Raw genomic sequence first — 16,431 nt, 5'->3', positions numbered from 1 at the left:
GATCGAAAAGAGATCCAAACTCGCCAACTAATTCCTTTGGGAGGTCAATATCCTGCACGGCTTTCGTCGGGTCAGGGCGCTGTTCCCTTCGAGAATTAGAAGTTAGCGTCGTTTCAAGGCATTGCAGAGATGACCCATTAATATGTAGACCGAGGGCCTTGATGCCATCGATACCCAAGAGTGAGATGCCTTGTTCTACGACGTAGAAAAGAAGGCTTGTTGTGCTAGCTTTGTACGTAACGTGAGCGAAGAAACAGCCACGAACCGGAATTGGCTGTTTTGAATAGTCCAGTAACCGAACAGTCGGGGCCAAAAGTACTTGGCCTTCCAAATACTGCTTAAAAAGATCGTGTGCAACAATGGAAACTGACGACCCAGAATCTACAAGGAAAGTTATGTCTGCACGGCCAATCGAAACTGTGACGTGAACAGCGGAGCGAGCGGCCGTCGTCACAGCCAGAATGCTCAAAACTTCCTCGCTCGGAGAGTCTTGGCTGTCTACCTCACGCACCGGAGCGGAGCCTCGTTTCTGGCAAACAGAGCGGAAGTGACCCATGACACGCAATGGTGACAACGCTTGCTTTTGGCTGGACAGCGAACTGATGCTGCATTGTGCTGGGATGAACGGCAGCGGTAACAATGAGACTGGCGGTTGTGCGACCGCTTCGATCTCTCGTCGGATTCTGATGTACGCGTAGGCGTATTTCCACGAGTATTTATGCGTCCAACATCTACAGAAGGAAATTCTTGCAGATCATTGTACGCCTGCTCAAACTGCCTTGCCAGTAGTACTGCTCTAGCGAACGAGAGAGACGATCATTCAAGCAGAAGACGCTCGCGCAAGCTCCGAGACGAAATACCAGCAACGAACTGGTCACGCAGCGAATCTTCTTCGACAGGAAAAGAGCATGTAGCAGAAAGCTCCCACAATGCAGTGATGTACTCATTCACTGATTCACCAGCTTGCTGAACTCGCCTACTGAAACGATGCCGTTCGGCAACAACATTGCTTGTGGCCGAAAAATGAGCGTGCAGAGCGGCGACTGCGATATCGTACGACGATACTTCAGGCCTTGTGTCGCCTGTGCCCTTGCTATCTTCCGACGTTTTCTCAGTAGCAGTTTGCTCACCGAGCTTGACGTTGTCCAACGATGGAAGTGGTAATGTATAAAATATGCGCTGACCTTCTACGCCGAGGCTGTGAAGAAGTAGTGCTTTGCGACGATCCGGCATGCAGTCAGAGGCCCCCGAAGCAAGCAGGTAGTTCTCGAAGATGCGGAACCATTGCGGCCACGCAACAGCCGGTCGACCAGGCACAGGCAGGAACGGGGGCGGCGGCGCGAGTCCAGAAATGCTCATGGCACCGGAAAGCAAGCGGCGAAAGTCACGCCCCCCGAAATGGTCCCACCCTCGTCCCCAATGTTGTAGCGGCGTTGCCGCCCAAGTACACGAACTGCTAGCAACCAAACAATCTGCCGTTTATTGCCACATACAGTCACATAGCGACACTGGTGCCTCTGGCGGCAGGTGATCCCCAAACCGGAAACGAAACCACATATACAAAAGAATTCATCTAGCCTGCTTTGAACAGAGCTTATGGCTGCCATTTCCTCTCGCAGAGTGGGCTGTGGCTCCTCAGAATAGACCATTGCTCCAGATGTAGTTTTTTTTTTTTTCATGGTGCACTCTGAACACACCCAGCTGACTTTTACGTTCTTTTTTTGCAACGCCTGAGCACTTCCCAGTGCGATATAAGCTGCTACATACAGAACAGCGCAATGTTAGCGCATTCCGTGGCACCGGTTCGCGACAAGCAGCACAGTTTGCAATTCTGGATGCAAGGGACATGAAAAAAATACACAGCGCAATGGAACAGGCCCTGTCGCAGTCAGACGGGGGAATCAAAGCAAGAAAATAAGTGGCTATCGCTGCTTACCTACAAAACAGAAGGCATGTTAGCTTGCGAGCCCACACCCCGTCAGACCGCGGCAGGATGGCTGTCTGCTGCCTCTTTTATGCGAAGCATATTACGAGAGCTCAACCCAGCTCCTCAAACGCGGCGGTGTCGCCTTCAATACCACGTGACACCGTGACGTCACGACAGAGGAGAAACGGGGCTCTAACTCGCGCCGTCGCTCGCGGCGTCGCGGCGGTATATAAGCAGCTGTGCTTGCCTCTGCTAGACACTCACGAGGTGAGATGCCTCCTGGAGACAGAGCTGCTCGTTCGAATGAGAAGCGAAGGTTGCGGCTTGCTACAGAGACTGATTTTCTAGGTGGCTTTGGCTCAACTCTTGCAAGATGGGCTGGGTGGGAATCGAACCAGGGTCTCCGGCGTGTGAGACGGAGACGCTACCACTGAGCCACGAGTACGATGCTTCAAAGCGGTACAAAAGCGCCTCTAGTGAATGCGGTGTTGCCTTAGAAACTAGCTGTTTCTAAGGCTCAGGCGTGCGTCGCTTGCTCAGGCGCACATTTCGTTGCCGCGCCGAACGCTGCGTTGCTCGACGCTCACCGCGTCCAATGCGGGGCGCGTAGTCGCTGCGCCGTAGCCCATTGTCTTACACCCCTTGGCGGGTCGACGGGAACGCTGTCGCGTTCCACTCTTGAAGGCGAAGCAGAGTAACGCATGAGTTGTTTCTTCGTCTAGCCGAACCAAATATAGCCAAGCAACAGCAGTTCACCAGGCTAAACAGTGGTTCAACAACTAAAATAAAGGCTAGCATGCTTCGCATCCTGGGCTTAACCTTAGCTAAGCCACAGCCATTTTTTTTTTGCGGTCCGGTCCCTGATAGCGTCCCTCGCGTCGCTGCCGGGTAGACGACGGCCAGCGGAACGTTGACGCATGCGCAGCTTGGACAGTCACGCTAGTCGGCGTATGGTGTCGACCAGGGCAGCAGGAAAATCTTCTGTGATTGCTACAAAACAGAAGGCATGTTAGCTTGCGAGCCCACACCCCGTCAGACGGCGACAGGATGGCTGCCTGCTGCCGTATTTGTACGCGGTCCGGTCCCTGATAGCGTCCCTCGCGTCATTGCTGGGCAGACGATGGCCAGTGGAACGCTGACGCATGGGCAGCTTGGACAGCCGCACTAGTCGGCATACGGTGTCGACCAGGACAGCAGAAAAATCTTCTTTGCCGTTGAACAGCCAGGGATGTGATTTCTACAAAACAGAAGCACGTTCGCTTGCGAGTCCACACCCCGTCAGACTGCGAAATATACCCAGAAAAAAAGTATATGGTTCAAATACTGGTGCAAGCAAAGATAAGAGGTGAAAGTGAACGTTGGTTGTCAGAAATGCGTGTGAAAAGGAAAGCCGCACATACAGTATTGTGAAACCAGAATAAATTATTAGGCAGGAAGTCAAGAATACAGCAACATATCCTAGACGAAGATAAGAACAAATTGGAAGGGAAAGTGGCATTAAATTACATTCGAAAAATAACAGACGAATCTTTCCAAGGCAATGAGGAGGTTGTATTTGAAGAAAAGAGCATGAAAGAAGCAGATGAAAAAGGCGCTGATGCTTAGAAATTTCAACTGGAAGAAAGCCGAAGAGAAAATTCCTAAGCGCACAGCCACAGGGCTAGATGTGGTTCCCGTTAGCCTGATTAATGAACTACGACCAAAAAGTAAGGAAGCTCTTCGGAAAACAATGTAAAAAAACATTAGACGATAAACGAATACCAGACAGTCGGTGACAAAGTAGAATGAATTTAATTTATAAAGGTAAGGGCCAAAAAGATACAATTACCTCGTATAGACCATTCACCATTACATCGGTAATATCGAGGCAAGCAATGCAGGCAATCACATTAAAGCTGCAAGGATAGGCGAAGAATAAAGGAATTTTGGGAGAACTTCAGAATGGCTTCCGAATAGGTAGGCGTTTGGATGATAACTTATTTGTTCTTACTCAGTGTATTGGAATATCAGGAGTAGAAAGTAGACAGTTATATGTGCCCTTTTTAGACATTACAAAAGCGTATGACAACGTAGACCTGAACATATTGTGGAATATTCTGGAAGGGGAAGGCTTAGGTGACGATTGTGTACATCTTTTGAGAGCGATTTACCTAGACAGTATCGTTTGCGTTGAAAGGGAAGGGATGAGAAGCGAGGAGAAAGTTGATATGAACAAGGGACTGAGGCAGGGGTGCCCTTTAGCCCCACTTCTGTTTATAATGTACATGGTGAGGATGGAGAGGGCGCTAGAGTTTATTATCATCATCATCAGCCTGGTTACGCCTACTGCAGGGCAAAGGCCTCTCCCATACTTCTCCAACTACCCCAGTCATGTACTAATTGTAGCCGTGTCGTCCCTGCAAACTTCTTAATCTCATCCACCCACCTAACTTTCTGCCCCACCCTGCTACGCTTCCCGTCCCTTGGAATCCAGTCCGTAACCCTTAATGACCATCGGTTATCTTCCCTCCTCATTACATGTCCTGCCCATGCCCATTTCTTTTTCTTGATTTCAACTAAGATGTCATTAACTCGCGTTTGTTCCCTCACCCAATCTGCTATTTTCGTATCCCTTAACGTTACACCCATCATTCTTCTTTCCATAGCTCGTTGCGTCGTCCTCAATTTAAGTAGAACCCTCTTCGTAAGCCTCCAGGTATGTGCCCCGTAGGTGAATACTGGTAAGACACAGCTATTATACAATCTTCTCTTGAGGGATAATGGCAACCTGCTGTTCAGGATCTCAGAATGCCTGCCAGGCGCACCCCAGCCCATTCTTATTCCTCTGGTTATTTCCGTCTCATAATCCGGATCCGCGGTCACTACCTGCCCTCAGTAGATGTATTCTCTTATCGCTTCCAGTGCCTCGCTACGTATTTCAAATTGCTATTCTCTTCCGATACTGTTAAACATTACTTTAGGTTTTGCAGATAAATTTTTAGACCCACTCTTCTGCTTTGCCTCTCCAGGTCAGTGAGCATGCATTGCAATTGGTCCCCTGAGTTACTAAGCAGGGCAATATCATCAGCGAATCGCAAGTTACTGAAGTATTCTCCATTAACTCTTATCCCAAATTCTTCCCAATCCATGTCTCTGAATACCTCCTGTAAACACGCTGTGAATAGCATTGGAGAGATCGTATCTCCCAGCCTGACGCCTTTCTTTATTGGGATTTTGTTGCTTTCTTTATGGAGGACTACGGTGGCTGTGGAGCCGCTATAGATATCTTTCAGTATTTTTACATACGGCTCGTCTACACCCTGATTACGCAATGCCTCCATGACTGCTGAGGTTTCGACAGAATCAAACGCTTTCTCGTAATCAATGAAAGCTATATATTAGGGTTGGTTATATTCCGCATATTTCTCTATCACCTGATTGGCAGTGTGAATATTGCCTATTGTTGAGTAGCCTTTACGGAATCCAGCCTGGTCCTTTGGTTGACGGAAGTCTAAGATGTTCGTGATTCTATTTGCAATTACCTTAGTAAATACTTGTAGGCAACGTTGTAGGCAACGTTGCAATAGTTGTAGGCAACGGACAGTGAGCTGATCGGTCTATAATTTTTCAAGTCTTTGACGTCCACTTTCTTATGGATTAGGATTACGTTAGCGTTTTTCCAAGGTTCCGGTACGCTGGAATTCATGAGGCATTGCGTATACAGGGTGGCCAGTTTTTCTAGAACAATCTGCCCACCATCCTTCAACAAATTTGCTGTTACCTGATCCTGCCCAGCTGCCTTCCCGCTTTGCATAGCTCCCAAGGCTTTCTTTACTTCTTCTGGCGTTACTTGTGGGATTTTCAAATTCCTCTAGACTATTCTGTCTTCCATTAGAGTCGTGGGTGCCACGGGTATTGTATAAGTCTCTATAGAACTCCTGAGCCGGGTTTGTCTGTTAACGCATAAATCTGATTCTTGCCTATTCCTAGTTTATTCTTCACTGCTTTTAGGCATCCTCCGTTCCTGAGAGCATGTTCAATTCTATCCATAATATACTTCCTTACGTCAGCTGTCTTACGCTTGTTGATTAACTTCGAAAGTTGTGCCAATTCTATTCTAGCTGTAGGGTTAGAGGCTTTCATACATTGGCGTTTCTTGATCAGATCTTTCGTCTGCTGCGGTAGCTTACTGGTATCCTGTCTAACGGAGTTACCACCGACTTCTATTGCGCACTCCTTAATCATGCCCACAAGATTGTCGTTCATTGCTTCAATACTAAGTCCTCTTCCTGAGTTAAAGCGGAATATCTGTTCTGTACCTTGATCTGGAATTGCTCTATTTTACCTCTTACCGCTAACTCATTGATCGGCTTCTTATCTACCAGTTTCTTCCGTTCCCTCCTCCGGTTTAGGCTAATTGAAGTTCTTACCATCCTATGGTCTCTCTATTGCACCTTGCCGAGCACGTCCACATCTTGTATGATGACAGGAGTAGCACACAGTATAAAGTCTATTTCATTTCTCTGGAGTTATATCTAGAGTTATATCGGGTTTAATTTCTCATGCAGACAGGCGGGTACAGTAGTAGAGCAGCAGAAGCTTCCAGGCCTATTTTATGCGGACGACATTGTGTTGCTAGCTAACAAGCAAAGTTATTTGCAACGTCTGGCTAATATCTGTGGACAGCAGGGCAAGAATTTAGGTTTGAAATTTAGTGTTAGAAAATCAGGATAATGGTATTCAGGGAAAACAGTGAACAGACAGTGCAATACAGGGCCAGGAAATACCTCGGGTAAGAAAATATATATACATTGGTATATGGATAAACGAAGGCACTAGATATATGGAAACACAGGAAAAAACAATAACAGTAAAGCTGAAGAGAAATGCAGCCACAATGAAGCACAGAGCGCTATAGGGATACCACTTGCAACACCGACACCACGCGAAATGCTCATGCCCTTTCCCCGAGGGCCACCCGCTCAGGCCGTACTTACTCTGCCGCTAGCTAGGACAGTGCAAAGGGTGGTGGCACACCGTCAGTGCTTTCTGTGCTTTCTGCCAATATTCGCAGTCTTATACCGAAAAAAGAGTCTAAGCGCCTTAATAAATGATACAGATGCTGATATGATCTTGCTGACTGAAACTTGGCTATCTGAGAAAATTTCAACCCGTGACCTTTTTGAGTGCGAGAAAATATTCTCCGTATATCGTTGTGACCGCACATAGAGAACGGGTGGCGGCGTCCTCATTGCCGTGAATGAATGCTTTGAATGCGCTCTTTTGAACAATCCATGCAATTTAGAAATAGTGTGGTGTTACATAACGATTTCTTTTAGAAAGATGTTTTTTTTTTTAAATTTGTTACCGCCTGCCTAACTCCAACAGCTCTTTTTGTGAGGCAATTCATGATTGCCTAAGGCAAATTTCAGCCCGATTTTCCGGTATACCAGTTTTTCTTCTAGGTGATTTTAATTTTTCATCAATCCAATGGTCTCACTTATGTGCGCTTACAGAAGCTGCTTCCGCCGAAACTAGTGCCTTACAACCACATACTTGGATTTCAACTTATCGCGACTAGTCCGTCTTCCTACACGTGCTGCTTCTACGACATCATCCTTACTAAATTTGGTAATAACGTCATCACCTGAAATTGTATCAATAACTCACCTGCCCGGCTCAGTGATCACGACGTGATACATTTTTCTATCTCTGTACCAATCGCTAAAAGGAGCAAGCGCTTTAAACTTATCAGACATTATAATAAAGCTAACTTTGACGCTATCCACACCGATCTTTCTTTCTTCCTCGACAGCTTTTTTATGTCTTACACCGACGCATCAGTCGAAGCATTGCGGGCATGATTTCAAGGTAAAGCAACCCATCTAATAAGAAAATACATTCCGTTACGAAAGGTTTATCAGTCATCTAACGCGCCGTAGTACACTAGACACCTTAACCGACTATCTAACAGAAAAGGCAGACTTTTCCGTGCTGCAAAACAGTCGTCAATTACTGACAAGTGCTCCGTTTATGCCGTCGCAGCAAAAGCCTATTCCAATGCTTTAAAGGAAATAATTTAATTTCTATAACACTACGCTGCCATCGTTACTCTGAACGAATCCAAAACAATTTTGGAACGTCGTGAAAAGCTGCGAGAGTCAAGCTATAAGTCTTATAAATGAATTAGTAAGCCTTCAGCCGTGGCCAGTGCTGCCAGAATGAAAGTTTCCGCGGCAAAACACCACTCGAAACTTCTCTTTCAAAGAATTCTGTCGATAACGCTAAGGGGCAATGATTTTCAGTGGAGCTATACGAGTAATCTTTAAACGTTTGTCGATGCAGCCGGCTGATAAGAGCGTAGGTAAATCCGTTCTGATGTTGACGCTGCTCCAAAAAAAGCCAACGGTTGGGTACGCTCAAAAAACTAGAAATACACCAAGAATCAGGCAACATGCTTCTGCCACGGCCAACGCGGCCAGAATGAAAGTATCCGTGGCAAAACACCAGTGGAAAGTTCGCTTTCAGAGGATTTCGTCGATAACGCTAAGAGGGGTGTCTTCCGGTGCACCTAAAGGGTCCGCTAAAGGGTCCGGTGCAGCTGTATGAGTAATCTTGATCCAGCCGTCGATGCAGTAGGCTTTTGACAGCGTCGGTAAATCCGTGCTTACTTTTATGCGAAACAAAATCAAGCCAATCGTTGGGGCTACTTAAAAAAACAAGAAAGAAATGAAGAATCAGGCAACGTCCTTGTGCGGCGGTCACCGCTGCCAGAAAGAAAGTATCGGTGGCACAAAACCAGTCGAAACTTCGTTTCAGATAATTTTGTCCAAAACGCTATGGGGCGGTGACTTCCGGTGGCGCTGTACGAGTAATCTTGAAGCGGCCGTCGATGCAGCCGGCTGATGGCGGCGTCGGTGAATCTTTGTTCACTTTTATGCAGAACCAAAGAAAGCCAGCGGTTGGGGCCACTCAAAGACTAGAAATACAAGAAGAATCAGGCAACGTCCTTCAGCCACGGCCACCGCTGCCAGAATGAAAGTATCGGTGGCACAACACCAGTCGAAAGTTCGCTTTCAGTGGATTTCGTCGATAACGCTAAGGGGCGGTGACTTCCGGTGAAGCTGTACGAGTAATCTTGAAATATCCGTGGATGCAGCAAGCTGAAGACGTAGTCAGTAAACCTGTGTTCACTTTTATGCAGAACGAAAGAACGCCAGCGGCTGGGACCACTGAAAAAACTAGACATACACGAAGAATCAGGCGACGTCCTTCAGCCGCCGCCACCGCTGCCAGAATGAAATTTCCCGTGGCAAAACTCCAGTCGAAAGTTCGCTTTCAAATGATTTCTTCGATAACGCTACGGGGGGTGTCTTCCAGTGCAGCTGTACGAGTAATCTTGATCCATCCGTCGATGCATTAGGCTTATGACAACGTCGGAAAATCCGTGCTTTTGACAGAACAAAATCAAGCGAATAGTTGAGGCCACTTCAAAAGCTAGAGAATGCGCGAAGAATCAGGCAACGTCCTTCTGTGGCGGTCACCGCTGCCAGAATGAAAGTATCGGTGGCACACCAGTCGAAAGTTCGCTTTCAGAGGATTTCGTCGATAACGCTAAGGGGCGACGACGTCCGGTGCAGCTGTACGAGTAAGCTTGATCCAGCCGTCGATGCAGTAGGCTTCCGACAGCGTCGGTAAATCCGTGCTTACTTTTATGCGGAACAAGATCAAGCCAATAGTTGGGGCTACTTAAAAAAAGCAAGAAAAACATGAAGAATCAGGCAACGTCCTTCTGTGGCGGTCACCGCTGCCAGAATGAAAGTATCGGTGGCACACCAGTCGAAAGTTCGCTTTCAGAGGATTTCGTCGATAACGCTAAGGGGCGACGACGTCCGGTGCAGCTGTACGAGTAAGCTTGATCCGTCCGTCGATGCAGCAGAATGATGACATCGTCGGTAAATCCGGGCTGACTTTTATTTAACTAAAGAAAGGCAGTGGTTGGGGCACTGAAAAGAACTAGAAATGGGCGAAGAATTAGCCAACGCCCCTCTGCGGCGGTCACCGCTGACAGAATGAAAGCATCGTCGAAATACTAGTCGAAAGTTCGCTTTCAGAGGATTTCGTCGATAACGCTAAGGGGCGGTGACTTTTGGTGAAGCTTTACGAGTAATCTTAAAATGTCCCTGGATGCAGCCGGCTGATGACGGGGTCCGTAAATCTGTGCTGACTTTTATGCAGAACCAAAGAACGCCAGCGGTTGGGACCACTGAAAAAACTAGAAATACTCAAAGAATCAGGCAACGTCCTTCAGCCGCAGCCACCGCTGCCAGAATGAAAGATTCCATGGCAAAACATCACTCGAAAGTTCGCTTTCAGAGAATTCCGTCGATAACGCTAAGGGTCGGTGACTTCCTGTGGAGCTGTACGAGTAATCTAGAAACGTCCGTCGACGCAGGCGGCTAAGCACAGCGTCGGTAAGTCCGTGCTGAAATTTATATGGGCCAAAGAAAGCCAGTGGTTTCGGCCACTGAAAAAACTAGTAATACAAGAAGAATGAGGCAACGTCTTTTACCCGAGGCCACCGCTGCCAGAATGAAAATTCCGTGGTGCAACACTAGACGAAAGTTCGCTTTCAGGGGATTCCGTCGATAACGCTAACGGGCGGCGACTTCCGGTGCAGCTGTACGAGTAATCATCATTCGTCCGTCGATGCAACAGGCTGATGACATAGTCGGTAAATCCGTGCTGACGTTTATGCAGCACCAAAGAAAGCCAGCGGCTGGGGCCACTGAAACTCTAGAAATACACGAATAATCAGTCGATGTCCTTCTGCCGCCGTCACAGCCGCCAGAATGAAAGTATCGGTGGCACAACACTACTCGAAAGATCACTTTCAATGAATTCCGTTGATAACGCTAAGGAGCGGAGACTTCCAGTGCTTCTGTAAGAGTAATCTTAATCCATCCGTCGATGCCACAGGCTGATTACAGCGTCGCTAAATCCATGCTGGCTTTTATGCATAACAAAAGAAAGGCAGTGCTTGGCGCCCCTTAAAAAGCTAGAAATACACAAAGAATCAGGCAACGTGCTTGAGCCGCGGCCGAGGGTGCCAGAATGAAAGTTTCCGTGGTACAACGCTACTCGAAAAATCACTTTCGAAGAATTCCGTCGATAACGCTATGGGGGTGTCATCCGATGCAGCGGTAGGAGTAATCTTTTTCCATCCGTCAATGCGGCAGACTAATGACCAAGAATCAGGGAACGCCTTTCTGCCGCGGTCACCGCTGCCAGAATGAAAGTTTCGGTGGCACAACCCCAATCGGAAGCTCGCTTTCAGAGGATTCCGTCGATGGCATTAAGGGGGTGTCTTTCGGTGCAGCTATACAAGTAATCTTGATCCATCCGTCGATGCATCAGGCTGAACATGGCGTCGGTAAATCGGTGCAGACTTTTGAGCAGAACCAAAGAAAAACAGTGCTTGGGGCCACTGAAAAATCTAGAAATACTCAAGGTATCAAGCAACGTGCTTCAGCCGCGGCCAACGCTGCCAGAATGAATGTTTCGGTGGCACAACACCAGTCGAAAGCTCGCTTTCAGAGGATTCCATTGATAACCCTAAGGGGGGTGTCTTCCGGTGCAACTGTACAAGTAATCTTGAAATGTCCGTCGATGCAGCATGCTGATGACATCGTAGGTAAATCTGTGCTGACCTTTGTACAGAACTAAAGAAAGCCCGCGGCTGGGGCCACTGAAAAAACTAAACACACACGAAGAATCAGGCAACGTCATTCTGACATGGTGACCGCTGCCAAAATGAAAGGTTCGGCGGCACAACACCAGTGGAAAGCTCGCTTTCAGAGGATTCCTTCGATAACGCTAAGGGGCGGTGGCTTCTGGTGCAGCTGTACAAGTAATTTTGATCCGTCCGTCGACGCCGCAAGCTGATGACAGCGTCGCTAAATCCATGCTGGCTTTTATGCATAACAGAAGAATGCCAGTGGTTGGGGCCACTGAAAAAGCTAGAAATACATGAAGACTGAGGGAACGTCATTCAGCCGCGGCCACCGCTGCCAGAATGAAAGTTACCGTGGCACAACACCACTCGAAAATTCGCTTGCTGGTAATACTGACGATAACGCTAAGGGGTGGTGACTGCCGGAGCAGCTGTTCGAGGAATCTTGAAACGTCGGTCGATGTGGCAGGCTGATGACATCGTTCGTAAATCCGTTCTGATGTTGACGCTGCTCCAAAGAAAGCCAACGGTTGTGTCCGCTGAAAAAACTAGAAATACACCAAGAATGAGGCAACATGCTTCTGCCGCGGCCAACGCGGCCAGAATGAAAGTGTCCGTGGCAAAACACCAGTCGAAAGTTCGCTTTCGAATGATTTCTTCGATAACGCTAAGGGGGGTGTCTTCCGGTGCACCCGTACGAGTAATCTTGATCTATCCGTCGATGCAGTAGGCTTATGACAGCGTCCTTAAATCCATGCTTACTTTTATGCAGAACAAAGGAAAGCCAATGGTTGGGGTCACCTAAATAAACAAGAAATACACAACGAATCAGGCAACGTCCTTCAGCCACAGCCACCGCTACCTGAATGAAAGTTTCCGTGGCAAAACTCCAGTCGAAAGCTTGCTTTCAGGGGATTCCGTCGATAACATTATGGGGCGTGTCATCCGGTGTAGCTCTACGAGTAATCTTTATCCATCCGTTGATGCAGCAGACTGATGACATCGTCGGTAAATCCGTGCTGACGTTTATGCAGAACAAAATAAAGCGGCGCTTGGGGCCACTGAAAAACTAGAAATACACAGAGTCAGGCAACGTCCTTCAGCCGCGGCCACCGCTGCTGAAGGACGTTGTGTGACTCTTCCTGTATTTCTAGTTTTTGCATATGGCCAGGCCGCTGCCTTTCTGTGGTCCTTCATAAAAGTCAGCACCGATTTACGGACAATGTCGTCAACCTGCTGCATCGAATATATGAAGAATCAGGAAACGTTCTTCTGCCACGGTCACCGCTGCCAGAGGGAAGTTTCCGTGCCGAATCACCAGTCCAAAGTTCGCTTTCAGAGTTTTCCGTCGAGAACGCCAAGGGGTGGTGTCTTCCGGTGCAGCAGTACGAGCAATCTTGATCTGTCCGTCGATGCAACAGGCTGATGACATCGTCCTTAAATCCGTGCTGACGTTTATGAAGAACCAAAGGAAGCCAGCGGTTGGGGCCACTGAAGGAAGTATAAATGCACGAGGAATCAGGCAACGACCTTCTGCTGCCACCGCCGTTGCGAGAATGTGGTGCGCGGTACCTTCCGCGCAACAACGCCATTTATGATATCAACCGTCCAGGCAACTATGAAGAGCCTCCAGCACGACCATCCTTCCAGTGGACACGAGTGTAACTTCGGCAACATGCTTCATGGCTTGCGCCCTTGCGTTTTCTAAGTCGTCCTGGTCTCTTCAGGTTGTGGTTTTCGCCATCGGTTGGTGCTTCGGTGAACTCTGTTATCACGTCACCTCTGGTCAGTCATCATGGAAACCTCACAACGCCTAACGGTTGCTTCATCTTTGGCTGGTCACCCTTAGTTCGCAGTACCTTCCGCTCGTCGAAGATATCAACTGTCCAGGAAACTAAAAAGCCTGCAGCACGACCTTCTTTTCGGTTGGCACGAGGACAACTTCGGCAGCATGCTTTATGCTCGGCGCTTCTCTGCTTTCCCGGAATGTAAAGCTGGAACCGCATGGCGCGTTTTTCGCGCGCGCAAAACGCGACGCGCGGCAAACGCCGGCGTTGCAGCCTACGTGCGAGCAACCCGTACGAAAAAAAGAGCGACGCTTTCGCGCCGCGTTTTTCGGGTTGCCAGACAACATAACTCTCAACGACATGCATTGTCTCTGTTACGGCATATATAATATGCCCTTAAACTTGCAGAACACTACAATAAAAATAATCTTAGTGTAATTAAACAGCGACATTTTTTCCGAAGTGTATTTATCAAGCTTAATTTCAAGCAGCAATATTGTGTGCGAAACTGCGACTATGTACATGTACCTTCCGCATGCTGAGAGGCCGCTGCTTGTTTACAACTTCACATATAAAACTCATATAAAAAGGAGTGTCGGCCGCTTACTACCGAGCAGAAAAGGCGATTTCTGCTATTAAGGGAGATGCTGATACTGAAGCAAGAAAAAATGCGGGTCAGGAGGTATATGTGGGTGTGGCCTGCATGGTTGAGAAGAGAGCGAGTAGCAATACACTGGTAATATTATTAGCAAATTGTCTTACCAGAATTAGCGATGAGACGCGACGCTTCTCCACTTCATTTATTAGGGCCTCGTTGGAGGTTGCTTTGTCCATCTTAGGTGAAAACGATTCGCTAACTAACACGATGCGCGAACGAAATCACGGTAGCACGTATTTTTTCTGACGCGCGCGCCAGTTCTGCTAAGAAAAAAAAAAATGCTCCAAGGAGGTTCCGTCGAGGTGCGCAATGAGCAGGGCCATCTGGTGGCAAAAAAAAAAATGCCACGTGACCAAATGCCACCTGACTTACCTGAACTCTGATTGGTGGACGCGCCGCGCGACGCGTTTTTTTCTACTCCGAGGAGCAGCACGCGATGGCGCGATTTCGTGAAGGATCATGCTGCTGCAGGCTGCACGCGTCAAAATGACGCCCGCGTCCCACCATCCGCGCGTCAATCGCGCCTGAAATCGCGCCATGCGGTTCCGCCTTAAGAGATACCTCTTGCCTACCACGAAAACTGAGGATCGTAGCCTCCAGTTGCTCTCGTGCCCACGGGTTCTCCATGTTCTTTTCTCTAGTGTTTTTCAATGCTTTTTCTTCTCCTGTGCTCTGGGGATATTCAAACCAACCCGGACCCTAACATTTGTAATCAAGCTTTACTTGATGTGGAATCGTTAGATATATGCCTTCTTAACAGATGTCATATGTTTTCTGTCTTTTAAGGTATTCTCACGCGCTACCTATCCACTCGTCTGAGTGTCACACAGAGCTTGCTGCCGATGTAAAAGCTATTCAATCTAACCAGACAAACATAGCGACGAAAATTAACAGTTTCGAGGAATGTCTTGACGCAATCGAACTGAAAACGACGAGGATTTAAAATGAAGTAATATGGTCACTTTGTAGGATTCAGTTAAAGAAAACGGCGAAGCATAATGACCGTTTCCAATCAAGATTGAATGAAATCTGTTTAAGAAGAAGCAACATTTTATTCCGCGGCGCTGCGGATTCGAATGAATCTTGGGCGCAGACCGACGCACACATCAAAGATAAAACCTGCATTACTGGCAGTTTACTTCTTGACGCAATCGAACGCGCTCACCGGCTGGAGTCTTACGAATAAAATAAGTGTCGACCAATTATTGTGAAATTTTCTCACTGAAAGCATAACGAGAAAGTACTTTCTATGTGCGCGCAACTAAAAGAAAAAAAGCTTGCGTCAGCGAAGGTTTTTCGCACGCCACACGCCACGCCCTAAAAAGGTATATCGAATTCAGTGAAAGCCAGTTTGGAGGTACACCTATTAAGTTAGGATACAGCAAGTTATTCATAAATAAAAATTAGTGCGTTTATGATACGGGATCTGACACGGTTGTTACTTGTCTTCATGGAACAGGTGATAGCTGTTTTTCATGCATGACAGCACACACTGCAATGTAGGAACTCGTGAGGGGTAGTGGCTTGCACTTCATAACCTTTAATAGTTATTTGCTTTGACATAAGAAGTGTACTAAATAAACGCGATTGTTTCCTTTCTACCATTGACACCCGTACTGGTGACATTGTCCTCTAACGGAAACCTGGTTATATTCGAGTGTTCGCGACACTGAAATATTTCAATTTATTGACCGTTTTACAATTTATCGACGCGATTGCATCAACAGGCCTGGAGGTGGCGTTTTGTGAGCGGCCCCCAACACTTTTCTTTTTCAACGGATTGATCTAGCAACCGTGAAATTCTTTGGGCTTTAGCTGAAATTAATCATCAAAAAGTTGTGATAGGACGTTGTTACCGCCCCCCTTCATACATTAGCACTTCTCTAACTGTATTACACGAATGATATTAGTAGTGTTTGATCACAGTACCCCACTTTGCCACTGTTTTTACAAGGAGACTAGGATCCCTAACGTAGCATGATATTCTGAACCACCATGAACTCCTACAACAAACTACCACAATAATTTTTAGACTTGTGTTCCACGTTTTCATTCCAAGTCCAGCAACCTACTAGAATAACGCCATCCGTGACAGACATTCTTGATCTGCTGCTAAAATCTGGACCGATTTTATTTCTAACGTAACATGCTTACCTGGCTTAAGTCATCATTCACTCATTACTTTTCATATCAACACTTCACGACCTAAAACATAAAAATATAAGTTTATTAGAGATTACAATAATGTAGCTTTGAGGCAATTAACCGTGAGCTGTGCACATTCATAGACGTATTTTTTGACCACTTCAGTGACCGGAGTGTTCAATTTAACTGCAGCATGTTGATA

At 47.2% G+C, this 16,431-nt stretch overlaps 1 long non-coding RNA gene across 1 annotated transcript in view; it reads right to left on the bottom strand.

The window, feature by feature from the left end:
* LOC140213272 (uncharacterized) overlaps positions 1 to 14,671 on the bottom strand; it is a 33,794-nt gene extending 19,123 nt beyond the window's left edge. The window contains exon 1 of the long non-coding RNA XR_011890231.1: positions 14,189 to 14,671. This is a non-coding gene — a long non-coding RNA (uncharacterized lncRNA). The remainder of the gene's footprint in view (positions 1 to 14,188) is intronic.
* Positions 14,672 to 16,431: the final 1,760 nt, after the last annotated feature.

Source organism: Dermacentor andersoni, chromosome 9 (genome assembly GCF_023375885.2).
Source record: "Dermacentor andersoni chromosome 9, qqDerAnde1_hic_scaffold, whole genome shotgun sequence".
Lineage (NCBI taxonomy): Eukaryota > Metazoa > Arthropoda > Arachnida > Ixodida > Ixodidae > Dermacentor > Dermacentor andersoni.
The sequence above is the reverse complement of the archived record's forward strand: the minus strand, read 5'-3'. Positions and strand labels throughout refer to the sequence as shown.